Below are 17,609 nucleotides of genomic sequence, written 5' to 3' on the forward strand. Positions count from 1 at the left end.
AGTATTTAATTAACATGTAACTCTGAACACGTGGCTCAACCCTTAAGTACCGTAAGAACGTAGCAATACTTCAACTCTCCTATGTTGCATCATACCAAATATATATATATTTTTTGAAATTTATTAATTAGTACATCAAAAGCTTTGCAAAGTTATTTACACCTACTGTTTTTATTTTATCATGTTTTAATTATTTTAATATTATATTTGATGCTGCTAGATATAATTTTATTATAAATATTATACATTCTTTTTTAGTTATGTGATAAAAAAGTTAATTGTATTAAATACCATCCTCTATATTTAAATTTTAGTTGGTATCTAAATTTTGAAATACTATAATTGAATCCTTCATCTAGGGGTGTAAACGAGCCGAGTCGAGCTTGAGTATTGTGGAGCTCGACTCGACTCGAAAACTCTGAAATTGAGCTCGACTCGAAAACTCGTGAGTTTAAAATTTTTAAGCTCGACTCGAACTCGAAACCCTGAACTGAAGCTCGTGAGCAGCTCGAAATGAAAAAAAAATCTTAAACTTAACTAGATTGAAGCCTCAAATTCGAACATAAACCTTAAATACATGAGAATCTTACTGTGTGTTTTTTTATAAAAATCAACACATAATGTTAATATTATTAATAATTTATTTTTTAAAAAAATAAAATTTTAATATATTATATTTTCGAGCTTCTCACGAGCTTTTTGAGTCGATAATCAAATAGCTCATTTCGGCTCGTTAAAAATTCGAGTGCTGAGTATTTATCGAATCTTGACCGAGTCGATCTCGAGTAGCTCGCGATCTGTCTCGTCTCATTTACATCCCTACCTTCATCTATCAATATTCAATGAGCCTAAAAATCAACTCGAACATTAAATGTCAGATTAGATATGACTTTAAATATATTTAAAACATGCGACATGTAACATATTATAAAAGAAACCTTAATATGCTTATTTTCCTTCTTTTTAACACGTCAAATTAAAGTTGCAAATGTAGCAGATACATGATGTCTAGAATTTGATTAACGTGTGTTCAAATATATTGCATATAAGATTTAAAAAAAAAAATTATTAATAATTGATGATGATATTAATAAAACCACTTAGTTAAAATGCTATTGATAATTTGAAGTCCTCAAACCTTAAAGTATTTTTAATTAGGTTTGTATACCTAACCTATGAATTGTTCTAAGTTTATCGGCATGCAATTTTTTATTTTTAATTTCCATGTATTTTAGAGGACATGTTTTGTTGATTTCAACAAGTGTTAAGAACTTACAGACCTAACCTATGGACCTTTCTAAATTTATCAACATGCATGTTTTTAATGTGTTTTTGATTAAATATTTAGGTCAAATTCTATAATGTCAGAAACTTATACACGTAACCTAAAATGTAAATATTTAGGTAAAGCAATTTTTAAATGTCTTTTTAAAAATAATAATAGCAACAAGTTTTATTAAATGAATTATAAAACAAAATAAAATTTTACATTTTAAAAAATGAAAAAAAAAATGTAAAATTTAAGTAGAATAATCATACTAGTGTATCATTTCCCCCCTAAAATCATCAAAAGAACAAAAACTAACTATTAAATAATAAAAATAAAAATAAATAAGAAAATGATTAAATTTTCTAATCTACTTTAGAAAAATAAAAGATACAAACAAACATCGTCGTTGGTTATGAAAAATAAACATAATCAATACTAATATTATAATAAAATATGAAAATATGTTGATAACAGATTTTATTAATACAAGTCAAATATGATATATAACTCATCTTAATTAGGGTTTGTTCTTTTTTTCTCTTTTTTTTATATTTCACCGTTATTATCTTTTTTTCTTTATCTTTGTGATCGGTGGTCGACACTAGTCTTGGTATTGATTACCGACGGTATTCATTATTTTTCTTTTACTTTATTATAGCGTATCTTCGTTTTCTTGTTTTTTTATTCTTAATAATTATGTCTTTTTGGCACGTATTTTTCTGTCTTTATGACATGTTTTTCTCTATCTCTATGGCACATTTTCGGTTGTTTGACCGTTATTTTTGTTTATTTTTTTAATGGTTTGAGTTGACATCGTCACAAATGATCAAGACGACACTTATTTATTATCATGATAATCTTCCCTATTTGGACCCTTAGATAAATTTGGATATGCGATTGCGTTCGTGGATAGTATTTTCACATAGCTCATTACTGATTTGCGGTATGTGGTTTTTCAATAACTTTATTCTCTTTGTGATTCGTTTATCGATGCCATCAGATCTATTCATATTTATCTCTTGTCAATTTATTTGGTTAGGTTTTTTTAACCTTTTCCATGTATGGTTCTTGTGTGATCCTAAGTGACTAATATTTAGGAAAATATTCTTATTATATATTTAGTTTACAATTATGGTAGTAAACCTTCATTATAATTTGAATATTTTATATTTTTAATAAAATTAGCGACTTTTATAAAAGAATTTAATATATATAAAATTATAATGAATATTTATCAAAATAATAGAATTAATTTAAGTAAAATAACCAAGCAAATGTCAAATCAACAACGTATCCATAGTTTAAAATATCAAAATACAAGTGTTTTGGTCAATTGTATGAAAATAATAATGGGTCCCCTTTCGTGCGTTAGTCAACAAATTGATAAACACATGACCAGGCCAAGGCCCAATAGTGCAATTAATTTATCCATTGCTTTCACAATGAAGAAACAATTATTATAAAATCTCAAACTCCAGAAGGTTTAATTTCATGTTAGAATTTCATCACGGGTAAGTTGTATGTATATTTTTATATTTATTTTAAGTGTAAACTAAAAAATAGTCACCAAATTTTGGAGTGCTTATATTTTAGTCATCAAACTTAGAATTGAATTTTTTTAATTCACTTTTTTATGATTATTATTGTCTGTGCCGTTAAGTAATATTAATGTGACATATTAAAGTCATACTATTCTCTTAGAAAAATTCTATATTTCTTATACTAACAATAATAGTCGACTCTTTTTAGTTACAGTCTTCATCGTCGGATGTTTTTTAAAATAATTTCAGTTGGATCAGTTATTATTGGTTAAATTGAGATTAATCCTTAAGCTCTTGAAATACAAAACATGTTGGCTCATTAAGGCAGCAGTCTTGGTAAACTTACCGTCGAGATAACACGATTTTTTCTTATGCAAATAAATCCTTTTAAACTCTCGTTCTTTATCTTCATGATGAGAGAGTTTCAGTTGTATTTGAGTCTTAGATAAAATGATGATAAAACTCTTTAATAAGGTGAGTGATGTGTCTAGTGGCGACGACGATCGATAAAAGTTTAGATATATTGTTTATTAATGTGATCATACATTATAATGATTAAATTATATTGGTTCAAATGAGATTTTGAAATCAAATCGATATATCTGAACTCTTTTTTATTACAAATCACAAAGATTTTACCGAACGATAACGAACAATCACGTGAATAAATTAACTATAGAGTTTGAAATGGTCGAACTAAAACATTAAAACTTGGGAAACTGGATGCTTGAACCACATCTAGCCCTTGGTAACAAAGGGCACTCAATGAAATCCGATCCAGAAGTGTCAACACACAAGTAAACCTGATAAAGCTGACTGTTACCGGATGAATCCACATTGCACTCAATGCCCGGAGTATGCCCAATTGCTTCCTTATGGCATCCCTAAAGTCCTCCAGTTTATAGAATTCATCATTTGGTTTGATTCCTACAAACACGAATTTCACATCAAACTCGTTAATCCGACATTCATATTCACAGCATAAAAGATCACATGATCGTTACGGAACTCAGAACTCGAATTTGAGCAAAAGAAAATGAATTCCGAAAGTACCCGCATTTGTTAAAGCATAGAGGAGGTTGGCCTTTCTTTTCAATGCGATTGCTGCTTCGAAGTACTGACGTTGGTCAAGCTCGGATTCAGAGCAAGTCCCGTGCTTGACCCATTCGTGAGTCCAGAACTTGATTCCGTCGTTGCTAGGACATGAAAGAGTGGGCCATTCTTTCTCCATTGTCCGAATCAGATCTGATATCTGTTCGTGGTTTAAATGATAACGAGTATTAGTGTGAATAATAATAGGCTGGAATAGCATAATGTAAATAAATAATTGGGAATATGGGTGCAATTGGAGTTATTTTAAGTTGAGAAATACATTGGACCAAATCGAAACATAACACAAGTTGGGTGGTATGGCTTGGTCTGGTCCCACTCCCAAGAACATGGAAGGTAACGAAATGGGTAGTTATAGGCTGTTTGTCGTGTGAGAAAAGTATCATTATTAGCTAACCAAATAAATTATATTGTAAACTTCAAAAAAATAAATAAATTTAGTACGGATTAAGTGACTTCAGTGATTAAAGGAATGAAGGTTTTAGATTCATGTATGACGTTTGTAAGAGTATTTAAACATTTATTATCAAATGGATGATGATCTTTCAAATAAATACTTATAAAAATCGAGTTTAACTGGGTTTTCTTAAACCTGATGAACCATTTTGACCATCTCTTGTGGATAGTGTGACAAATATTGTACCTCGGATTTGTCGAAACGAGAGTCGGGATCGCAATTGGAAGGGTAGCCGCCATCGTTGTAATTAGGCCAAAGTCCATGGATCCCAAAATCTGCAGCAGGCTTCCCTGTCTTCGGATAACAACAACGCTTCTTCGAATCGCAGTATGATCCAGGCCACTGTACGACTAACACGAACCAATATCATAACTCAAACTCCAAAATGCGAACAAGACGAAAATTATATAAACAAACGGAGATACATATAGATAGATATAAAAACATGAATCGATCGTGTTCATTTACCTGTTGAACAAAGTAGAAGAAATCAAAATCTTGTGATAAACAAAGAACCGAAAAGTATTGCACCACGAAAAGGATTATGACAGCGATTGAACATGAGTTGAATTTCATGTTTTCAGAGGGTTTTTTTCAATGATGTTTTTTTTCCCTGAAACAAATGATGAAGCTTGGGTTTTGACAAATGGATGTATTTATAAAGCAAGAAGGGGATTGACATGGAATATTCATGTTAGCATATGCTTGTCAATGGCATTGCTTGCGTGTTTTAAGATGTTCTCCAATGGATTTTTCTTTTCTTTTCTGGTATTAAAGTTTTATTTTAATGGCTTTAAACGAGCTTTTAAGTGGTAGTTAGGCAGTTAATTAATTGGGGTTTTCAATTAAAAATTACTATTACGTTGAGCCAATCCTATTGCGTGCAAATCAACACTTTATTCAATTCTATACCTAACCAATGTGTAATAAAGTGACGTAATGCAAAGTGTTCAGACAAAAGATAATAAAAAATGGGTCACTTTCAGTTTAAGTTGTTTTTTCTTTATCTTGTAGCAAATGACTCTTACAGTTTTGCTTGTACAACTTGAAATTTGGCTTAAAGGAAAACATTCCAAAAAAACTGGTCGAAATTAGAGCAAGGAAGCAACCGTCCAAAACACCCAGATTTTGGGCTCTAAAAAGCTTAGCTTTTGCTTTACACTTCGGTAAATCATGCTTTTCACTTTGTTTTTTTGGCATCTGTGTGTTACGTTTTGGTCGACGTTACAAATACCGAAATAATATTTTAAATCGCTTGAGTTGCAGTTCGATGATCAGCAATTTCAATAGTAAAACACATGACCATGAGCTGAGAATTTAAATCAGAGACCCTGTATACGATCAAATTAAAGAAGTAAAAATGCAGTAAATTTCAAACATATCAGTCTAAAAGGTAGCCCCTCTATCCATGACGTGTATAAAAACATACATATGTACATTTGGGTAAATCTAGTGCCAATAAATGACTAACATACCACTTTAATATTTAGGATAAGCTATCATATTGGTCACTAAACTATGGGTAATATACTAATATTAAGGATAAAATATCATAATATAATAACGTAATTGATAAAATATTTTATTCCGTTATCAAAATAGAATCAACTATATAGATAATAATTAACAGAGTAATTTACCATAATGATTGAAATTAGGGTAAACTACACACACCACCAAACTTTCGATTTTGCCAATAAAATTGCTGACGTGACTGACTCACCAAAATGACATAATTTTGGCTTGTATTTGGTGCTAGTTATTAGCTTCAAAGGGATTTGAACTCAAGACCTTTTGAAACATAAGCTAAAGATTAACCACTGTGCCAACTTAAATTTTTGATATAATTTTACAAATATAATATACATAACACAAGCCATACATTCCAGATATTATTTTCTAAAAAACCCCATGAAATTATTAAAATTTCCAACAACAACAAAAAACACCTTAAATTTCATAAAATTCCAAAAAACCATAAATTCCTAAAAATCTCAAAAAAATTATAAATTCTAAATCACAATCCCTAAATTCACACACCATCATCGTTGATAGCATGCCGTCACACTGAAGCCTCCCCCTCTCTTTGTGCACGCTATTCGCCATTTGCTTGTTGATCAGTCATCGTTCATGGTTCGATTAGAATATTTCATATTCGACGTTTGACGATCAATTAGTTCACCGTTCATCAGTTTCCAACGATAGCAAGTGGGGTAATTGGTGGTAAGGGTCCGATGATGGAAGTGGTGGACGGTGGTTGTTGCTTCGACCTCGACGATGGGTGAAATTAAGGATTTGGTACTTTGGGAAAATTTGAAAATTTCAAAAAGTTTAAGGATTTTTTTGAAAAAATATTATTTTATTATAAATCATTTATATTATAAAATAACATAAAAATAAAAATAATATTAAATAAATTATATTAATTGAAACTATTATTTAACTTATATATTAGTTTTGTTAGAATTATAATAAATTCTTTAAGTTAGTTTGGTGGTTGGTTCTTCTTTCTTAGTCCAATAGGTATCTGGTTCAAATCCTATGGAAAGTATTTTTTTCATTAACAAATCGATGCCCCCTTAAAATGAAAACTTTCGAATGTAATTTGTGTATCGATACATAGGTAGTGTATCGATACACACGTTAAGGGATGTACCGATACACTATAGAGTGTACCGATACTTACCTTAAATAAGAAATGAAAGTAGTATTTCCTTTAGTCTAAGAAATGAAATATTAGAGTATATCAATTAGAATACTGATATAGATCAATGTATGATTATGTAGATATATAACGTAATCCCGTTCCGGAACAATCGAATAATTAGGATCGATTCAAAACAAGCAAGGCTAAGGTGAGTGCTTAATATAGGTACAATTTAATGGAAATAAGACTTGTGATGTAACATCCGCAATACCGGGTTAGTGACCAAATTGTAAAGTTTCAGAATTTGGTGACTAAAGTATAAGAATGAAACAGTTCAATAATTATTGGATATATATGATGAAGGTTATTTAGTAATTATTAAAGGAAATAAAGGGCAAAAGGGTCAATTGACCAAGAAATGAATAAAAAAATGGGATTTGTAAGGATAAATGCACGTGGAAATAGAGACAAATCTCCAGAGTTCTCTTCTCCTTTCTTCTTCTTCTTCACGTGGAAGCCAAGAACCAAAGGTAAGCTTCTTTGTTTATAATTGAATTGTTGATTTTAAGGTTGGGTTTTGATTATTAGATGATAACTAAGCTTAAGGAAAGCTTAAATCATCTTAAAAGCAAAGGATGGGGGAGTTAGGAGAGATTAAAGATTTAGAGTTTACAAATGAAAATCTTGGAATAAAGTTTATTTCTTAAATTGGAAGTTAAATTTGACTTGTCAATGGTTAAATTAAGAGATTTGGAGTGATAGAATTGGATTTAGAACATATAGAAAATTTGGTATGATTCTTGAATTCTATGTAGAGAATTAGATTTTGAAGTTAAAGATGTATTGAATGAGTAGTTATGAGTTTAAGCATGTATATGTAAGTTAAGAATAAGAAAGGGGATGATATATGAAGTGTTTGAGAAGAAATGAAGTAATTTTCGTGCTTAAAATATGATTTATGGGCAAGGGGAATCGGTACCCATTCAAGGGGAACCGATACCCCTTCAAACGAACAAAAATTTCCAGAATGTCATGAGGGAATCGATACCCCCATAGTAGGGAACCGATTCCCCCGAAAGGAAAAATGTGAATATTGGTTTAATAAGTTTGTTTAAGTTGCTAGTATCCAATTACAAGGTATAGGTATCTAATGATTGCCTCAAAATATACATTTACGTAGATTCTGCGCGTAAAGCAATTCCGGAACATTTGGCAAGTAAGATCGATCAAGGGAAAGATAAGAGATTGAAATTGACTAGTGAGGCCAAGGTGAGTTCATACTAGTGATATGTAGTGTTTAATGGAAATAAGACTTGCGATGAGTCTATTTCCTAGAGTAATATGCATGAAGTCATGGACATGATTATGTGTTGTTATAATTATATGTGATTATCTGTATTACATTGATTGTATGTATGCATGACTAAAGATAATGATATGTTTTGTATATGTTATGTGATTATGAATAGGTAGAAAGAAAACAAATGATGATATAAGAATCTATTATAAGATATATGATATGGAAATATGATAGTGAGCTATGTGAAAGAACTATGAGTTATATAGAAAATATATGCGAACAAGATATGACATCTATGTTTATATGAAATAATGCAAGGTGATATGAGCTATGTGAGATGTGAATATAAAATCATATGAGAAGTGAAAAGAATTACATGAAAATAGACTAAGTGATTACATGTATATGTGAAAGAAGCTATATGATATGATCTATGTGATTACATTTAATGGTATCAGAGCTACGGTTTAGCCGATTCTCGGCATAAACTAAAGTCCAAAGTGTCATAAAATGTGTACATGCCAACACAGAGTGAAAATTTCTAATCTGATAGGGTAAGGAGTATGTTGTCTTGCCAATAGAACAAAATTTGTATAATATAGTAGAAATTGATTATAAGAATTGTCGAAGTGAATCGATAGCTGACAAATCTGATGGTGATAGCAATTCACTTGCCCTGGCCAGGCAGGATGTAGAGCAGAAACCTCAGAAAGTGTCTTATAAGATTAAAGGTTGATTTCATAAAGTTGAAATCATATTAGAACAGTGAAAGAAGATCTTTATTATTTTGAATCGGAAAAGCGATATGGATTAGTTTTGATAGTATGTGGATAAGATAGAATATGGTGAATAAGTGTCACCATAAGAATGTTAAAAAGATCTAATGACGTGGTGAGTACTTATAGAAGAACTCAAGGATAAGTGCATCAGTGACAAGTGTATAAGATGTATAAAGTCAGAGCTTATGAGTTTGAAACAAAGTGATAGTATTGAGCATAAACAAGAGTATGTTTATGATAAGGGTTTGCAGTTAAGATGGAAAGAGTTAGCGTTGGCTAACCAGAGTATGTGATAAAAATGTACTGGAATTATAAGATTATAAGATATTGTCAGGATATGATAACCAAATATGAAATGGATCTGGATACAGTTGCATATTTGGATCATAGTAATGTGGTATAGTAAAGGAAAAGGAAGTAATAATTTGTATATTTGAGTAAAGATGAGGAGTGATAAGAAGAGTTTGAGAATGTGTATATCGATGATCAGATTATAGGACACAGGAAGTCAGAATGTTGAGTTTGAGCAAAAGAAATTTCAGGATGTATGAGAATAGAGGTGAAATTGATAAGTTGAGTAAGCGAATTTTGAGATAATTTAGATTGGAAAGGATGTATATGATTGGTATAATAGGGCTTGTGCCCTAGATTGAACAAAAGTTATTATTTAGCTATCAGAGTAAAGGTGCTAGAGTTATAAGATTGGAGGAAAGATAAAGTGGAGTTAATCAAATATGATATGAATCTGGATGTGGTTATGTATCTTGATCATATATATATGATGTAGGCAAAGAGATAAGCATTGGTATGTTTTAAAAGTGGCTTTAAAGAAGAAAATACAAATACAAGAGATGATAAAGAATAAAGTTCGGTATAAGAAATAGGGATATCAAAGTTATGAGGATGCAATGAAGATTGTTACACAGAGATGAATATAGGTGATAAGACAAGAGTATGTGAACATGAAAGGAAAGATATGATTTGTGTATAAGGAATAAATAAAGGAAGAATGGAATAAAGAAATGAAAGGGATTGAGTTAAAGGATCAAATACGATAAAGGTTATATGGAATGTAGATGATAATGATGGTATACGTTTATGTATGCTTTATGTTATATGAAATATTATATGTTTTATATGCCTCACTAAGTCATCGACTTAGCGTGTGATTGTTTCACACGTAGGTTACAGAAGTGAGAAGAGTAAAGAGCAACGTGGAACAAGACAGGTCAGTTCTCCTTACCGAATGTCAGATCAGAAGAGAGGTGAATAATATGTATTTTTGTATATATAAATTTCTAGTTGGCATGTATTCAAGATAAGATATTGTATAAGCTCTGAATAGTTCGATAAAGGTTTTGAATAAGTTATATGTAATAATAAATTTAAATTACTCACTATTTTATACAAGTAAAGGTTTTTGAAAAGTCCATGTGGCACTTCGGACTCGGATCCGGGTCGGATACGGGTTGGGGGTGTTACATGTGATAAGTCTATTTCTTAGATTAATTTCATAGTCTAATAGTTACGAACATGCATACATTATAGTCTTTATTAAATATGCATAAGTCATATATGTTTACATATGATTCTCTATATGTTATATGACTCATATGAATGTATTCAAATACTTGTGTTATAGGATATGAGATGGATGATTATATGCACATGTGAAATGTGATATAAGAAAAGATATATGTGATTACAATGGAAATAACATGAGTACATGTTTATATTAAGTATAATATTAATGCCCATGTTATGTAATATGAGAGCTCTAGGTATAGTTGGCATGTCAAGAGTCGAGGGTTTCAAAGGTCCTTCGGGACATATTAATAGGTCTTTCGAGACAAATCTCATATGCCACTCAGTGGGACTTATACGAGCTGTGGTGACAACATATGTGCACAACCTCTATGTACTTGAATACCTTAAGTTCTCAGTATATACATGGGCCTATAAATAATATGAAAAGTGTGTATTGCATTACATGTTATAGTATTAGTATTGTTTATAACGAATCATATGAAATGAGATGGAATTCTGAATCATAGTGATGATTTTATCTGAATATTATATTGTATGCTCATATTCTTAAGAAATGCATTATTATAAGTTTATGCCTCACTAAGTCTTTGACTTAGCATGTAAGTGGTTTACACGTAGGTACAGAAAAGCAAGAAGACCAGTCTTAGGTGCAGCAGAGCAACATATCACAATTTGAAGATCATATTAGAAACACCTTACACAATATGTTTATTTATGTAATATATGTGTTGGTATGTAAATAGAGTCGTATAGTACGTACACTCTGATCAAGTTTGTAATGTCTTGAACTTAATGATGTAGATATAGTTTTTGTGTTAAAAGAGTTTAAATTTACTACGGTTTTATAAATGTACATGCTTTGAAAAGTCAATGTGGCATCTCGGATTCTTATCCGGTTAAGATACGGGTTGGGGTGTTACAAATGTTGTCATGTCATCATCTCGTTAGATCATTAACAGCGGAGTGACATAATTGCACTTAAAACTAATTGTTAGTGTCAAAATTGATAAAATTAAAAGTTTGGTGACATAAATGAGTCAGCGCTTAAAGTTTGATGGTATCTGGTGTAATTTACCCTTAAAATTATTATATTTTATATAATCTCCAAATAATTTACCATTTTTGTTTCTTCCTCTGATTTTTCTAGTTAATGTTTAAAGAGTATGAGAATGTTCCCATTCAAAGCTGTTTTAAGGGACTTTCATGCAAGGTTTGTGGCATTGGAATCTGGAGCCGAATATCCTCAATTTCTGACAGATGCATGCGATAATTACAGATTTTTATGTTACGTCATGTCATAAAAAAGCTTTATTTTTATGGTATGAACCCATGGAGGCAATTATTATTTATATAACTTGAGCTACAATTCAACACTAAAATACAAGACGATGGAGCTGAGAATTTATACGACAGACAGCATGAGCAAATGAAACAAATTACAAATGCAGTAAATTCCAAAAACACCAGAGAGATTAAAAGGAAGGGAATTCGATCTCAGGCCCACATTTCCCACCTTTAGGGAAAACAGGGCATTCAATGAGGCTAGACCCTGACTTGTCAAGGCACAGATACACCTGGTAAAGCTGGCTGTTCCCAGACGAATCTCGGTTGCACTCGATCCATGGCGTGTACCCTGCCCCTTCTTTAATAGCATCCTTAATGTTCTCCAAGCTGCACGTTGATCCATCCGGATTGATCCCTAAAATACCCAGGTTTTCAATGTTAGAAGAAATTCTGCTGTTAATAAAACTAATGGTCCGTTTGATGGACTATAGTTGGTTTTCTGGAAAATGATTTACCTGCGGTTTTGAGAGCTTGGAGGAGTTTGGTTTGTTGCTTCAAGCCGAGTGTTGTTTCGAAGTAGCTGTGTTGATCGAAGACGGACTCGGAACAGGTCCCATGTTTCTCCCATTCATGCGACCAGAAGGTTTCGCCACTGCCGCTCGGACAAGCCAGTGTCGACCAGTTCCTTCTCATGTTACCGATGAGGTCCGAAATCTGCGACGGTTTTGAACTACATTAATCGTATTCGGGAATCAAAGTCGGATACTTCAATGCATTATTTTTAAATGGTACATAAAAAATGTTAAAGCTACCTTAGATTCATCAAAAGGGTTGCCAGAATCACAGTTTTGAGGTAGGAACCATCGTTGTAATTGGGCCAAAGTCCATGAATGCCAAAATCAGCAGGCTTCCCTGTTGTAGGGTAACAACTGCTCTTGGCTGAATCACAGTACGATCCTGGCCACTGCAAAAAAATAGAAAATCAAAACAATCCCGGAAAAAAGAAAACATACATTTTTTCTTAGCAACCAAACAACTCACTTGTTGAACAAGTAGAAAAAATCAAAATCCTGGGAAACACAAACAACTGCCAGGTACTGTAAAACCGAAGATTGATCAAAAATGAAAACTTGGACTCCATTCTCTCTCTATTTTCCTCTGGTTTTTCTAGTTACTGTTTGGACTTTGAAGAGTTTGAGAATGATTGTTCCAACGTTGACGAGAGCTGTTTTTATAGGCATTTACTGGCAGTTTCTGACAGATACACTTGATAATGACAAATGTTTATGTAAGTAGCGTATCCGTTCATGATTTCAATTCCATGTTCATATTTAGCCCCATTAATGTTGTAAAAATTTCTCTCTTCTTTTGGTGTGAATCCAATCAGGCAGTTACTGTTTATGTGCAAGACTTTTAAGACTACCAATTATTGATTTTGATGAGAGTTTGAGAATCTGCAGCATTGCTTTCACATTCATGTTTATGCCAAAGAACTCCACCCCACACTGAAGTCGACACTATGAAGTCAAATTAAAGTTGTATTATCATTATCTTTTAAACTATTTTAACTTGTTAGTACACATATTTTGAGGAGTTCCATCTATTCAAAAATCATTCGATCTCGAGGTAAAAACTTATACCCAATTCGACATAAATATATATATATATATATATATATATATTATTAAATAAATAGAAACCTAATTAAAAAAAGATGAATATATTGCTATTATCTTTAACCATATAAGAAATAATATACTATTACTTCGGGTAAAAGATTTTTCATTATAAATCTAAAATTGACTCGAGTGACCGGCTAGACACAATTTCATCTTTAAAAAAACACTGATCTTATTCAAATTCATAATTTTTTTAATTTTTTTAAAGATCGGATTATATCAAATCCGTCGAATTCATGTCAAATATTCATCCTAAATTTAGTTCATTTATTTAAAATAAAAAAATGTTTTTTATATGAAAATTTTAATCAAATCATTGTTAATATTTTCTTCAACAATTGTTATTACGACGTATGCTCTAGGCTATATTTGAGGAGTTCATGCTATTTTTTTATGAAATAAAAATTAGATTCACGTTGAGGATGTCAAAAATGAATATAATAAAAATTTTAAAGTCTAAAAGTCATCGGTGACAGTGGTTGGCAGTGATCAATGATGGAAACGACAGTGACCAATGACGGTTGTGAGTGACAGTTGATGGCGGTGGACTTTGATCAAATTGATATTTTATTTAATGATCAAAATAAAAGTGACCAGAATATAACATTTTCAAAACCAGTAACCAAACTAAGATAGACTAAAATGAATGGAGACCACCTCCGTAGGTTACCCAATATTTTTTCTAAGCACGAACCGAACCGGAATTTTTCATCGCGCTCCTGGTACTCGTAAATAAGCTTGAAACTTGAAAAAAAAAAACTCAAAACGAAAAGGAACAAAAAAACAAAAACAATCAAATAGGGGAGAGAGAGACTTCTGAAAGTCATAGTCTCTCCTCTCCGGTCCAATCCCAATTCAGGGGGGGTGGCGGCTAAAATCCATTTTTCAATCGATTTTACCGTTTCGTTTTCTTCATTTTCGATTGTAATTCCAATTCTTTTTCTTGAGTAGTGCTCTTTACAATTCACATGCTTCCTCCCCAACTGTTGATCTCTTGTGCGACGATCGTTTGCTCGAAATCGGGTCGACTCCAAACCCGCCACCGCCCCCACACAAAATGGATCCGATTAAGTTCCAAACCCGACCCAATTCCCTGTCCACCGCTCTTTTTCCCCGAAACCCTCGTCAAAGCAGGCCGATCCCTTCTATCTTTGCAATCTCAATCGTCGTGTCTCTCGCTCTATTGGTTTTTAGTTACATTTTCCTCTTCTCATCAGCGGAGTCCAAAAAATTCGGAATCATAATCGATGGCGGAAGTACAGGAACGAGGATCCGCGTGTTTCGATACAGAGCTGATCGAAGCAAAAACCTGATTTTCGACTTCAAAGAAGGGTCAGATAGCTTGAAAGTTAATCCGGGTTGTCAGCTTACGGAGCAGCGGAAGCATGTCGGATTCTTTGGAAGAACTTCTGGAGTTAGGAGAAGAAGTTCCAAAAGACAGTGGGGAGACGGAAATTAGGCTAATGGCGACGGCGGGGCTGAGATTGTTGGATGTTGAATTGCAGGACATATTTTGGAGGAGTGCAGGAAGGTGCTTAGGGTGTCTGGGTTTAAGTTTCACGATGAATGGGCGTCGGTTATTACAGGTAATACACTGTGGCTCGCCCTAGTTGTAATTGAATATGATGTGCTCTGAATCCGACATGTGAATAGGAAAAAGAGTAGTAAGGTTTAAGTTCCCTTTAGTTGTAGGAATTAGAGTACTTGACCATTTTTCAGTGAATTTGGCTTAAGTCACATTTCAGGGGAAACCAACGAATGACAAACAATAACTTAGGATATTTTTTGAGTTTTTCTTTTCATCTTTTTTCGTATCCGGGGCTTAAATAAAGATCACTCTGTTGTCAAGGCTGGAAATATTTAATTATTGTGTTTATTGTAGTTTCAAATCCTGGTCCATATTTTTAGGCTAATTTTTGGATTTATGTCTTAGGCTCTGATGAGGGAGTCTATGCTTGGGTTGTTGCAAACTATGCACTGGGTACTCTTGGAGGTATCCTCTGGATACCACTGGAATTATGAACTTGGCGGGGCATCTGCTCAGGTTTGTTGTTATCTTTACTCCGTGGTTTAATTGAGTTAGTTGGATTCTTCCACACCCGATTACAAGTCATTTGAGCTTCTAATTAATCGCTCTATGCACTAGACTAGAGTTCCTTGAAGCAATTTCTTGTTTTATTTTTTGCTCCTAATAAATATGTTTTTTGCTCCTTTGAAGCTATATCTTGTGTAATTGAGAAATGATATCTCAGATTAGGTCATAATCCATAATCTTTCTTGTTGAACTTGTAACTATGAAGTAGGTTTTTAGTGTGAGCTATGAACTACACTTTGTTGGCTGTCCAGAAAAAAAAAACCAAGTTGACGTCACTACGAAAAACAGCATTAGCATGCAAAAACTATGTTGTTAAGACATTAATGCTGCTTAAAGCAACAGAACTATACACAAGTCTGATAAAGCAGATGTTGAAGACAAGAAGCTATAACTTCAACTCATTGCAAATATCCAAATGCATTTCATGGCATTATTATGTTTTTTACTTTATGTACTTAATAGGTTGAGAAGCACTTATAGGATCACCATTACTTTCTGTTATACTTATTTTCAGGTAACCTTCGTCCAAATGAGTTTATTCCTTCTAAGATCTCACCCCATCAAGTTTGGGAATTTCACTTACAATCTCTATAGTCACAGCTTTCTTCATTTTGGCCAGGTAACCTTTGCATGCATTAGCTATTTTTCTTCTTTTTGTTTGTTGTTGTGTTTCAATTGTACGCTTTAAAAAAATTGGTTTAACTTTCCTGCAATTCGAATGAGATATTTCGGATGTTTTTCATAGCCAAATCAACTAGACTGAGAATATTTTTGTTCACAATTCTGAAAGTGATTGTGACAATAACGATATAATGCGTATCTAACTTCTAACTAGTATTAGTATCATTTCGATATGGCTTTGCACTGTCAGTTTTGTAGCATGTTATTAGAAATTACGTCAAGAAATCCAAGGCTGACATAGGAGCTTTTAACTCTTGTCATTTCTCTTTTCAGAATGTTGCTCATGAACCATTGAAGGTGTCGGAACCGTCTTTCGGTTTGATCTAAAATTGGGTTTCGACTTGGATTAAACGAATTAGAGCCGCCACCGATCATTTATTTTAAAACAAATTGGTTGATCGGATATCCCATTTCTTACCTAATTTGCGTTGTACCAGAAACGTATCGGGTTCCGGAGTCGGTTACGGTCAAGGAAGGATTAGCACCCTTGAACTGCCCTTTCGGTACCAATTAATTTATCCGTTGTCTTTAATTGCGAAAATTAAGAATTTAAATAAAAATTTAAGAATCTGATTCAAATTGCTTACATTTGAAAAAATAATAATGTTAAGAAAAAAATGAAATAAAAAAAAATAAAATATATGTATACAAAAAAATGTGTAGATAAAAGAAAAAAATTAAAGAGAATAATATATATTATATATATATATAAAAAAGCGCGCACCGCCTCGCCGCCGTCTCGGGTCGTGGTCGTGGTAATACGTGTCTTCGACACGTCCGTGCGGATACTATCTTTTAGAGAAAATTCTTAAGAAACAAATGCAATACCACCAGTTGTTGCGAATTGCGATAGTGTAAAAGATTTTCAAGTGTTGGCAATACTCAATCTCACATAGTGTTGGAAACACTATTGGGAATGAGTATTTAAGGCTTGGATTTCCCACTTCCTTGTAGAGTGGAAGAGAACAAGGGGACTCTCGCGCACCGCCGTCGCCGCCGTCTCGGGTCGTGGTCGTGGTAATACGTGTCTTCGACACGTCCGTGCGGATACTATCTTTTTAGAGAAAATTCTTAAGAAACAAATGCAATACCACCAGTTGTTGCGAACTTGGACTATCGCAACGAATTTGGAAAATCGCAACGCGAACTTCGACTATCGCAACGAATTTGGAAAATCGCAACGTGAACTTGGAAAATCGCAACGCGAACTTCGACTAT

At 32.7% G+C, this 17,609-nt stretch overlaps 3 pseudogenes; 1 reads left to right on the forward strand and 2 right to left on the reverse strand.

The window, feature by feature from the left end:
* Positions 1 to 3,478: 3,478 nt before the first annotated feature.
* LOC120193301 lies at positions 3,479 to 4,987 on the reverse strand (annotated as a pseudogene).
* Positions 4,988 to 12,052: 7,065 nt separating this feature from the next.
* Positions 12,053 to 13,092, reverse strand: LOC120193408 (annotated as a pseudogene).
* A 1,301-nt stretch (positions 13,093 to 14,393) lies between these two features.
* LOC120193406 lies at positions 14,394 to 16,857 on the forward strand (annotated as a pseudogene).
* The last annotated feature ends 752 nt before the right edge of the window (positions 16,858 to 17,609 follow it).

This window comes from Hibiscus syriacus, unplaced genomic scaffold (genome assembly GCF_006381635.1).
Source record: "Hibiscus syriacus cultivar Baekdansim isolate YM2019G1 unplaced genomic scaffold, ASM638163v2 tig00116995_pilon, whole genome shotgun sequence".
Classification (NCBI taxonomy): Eukaryota; Viridiplantae; Streptophyta; class Magnoliopsida; order Malvales; family Malvaceae; genus Hibiscus; species Hibiscus syriacus.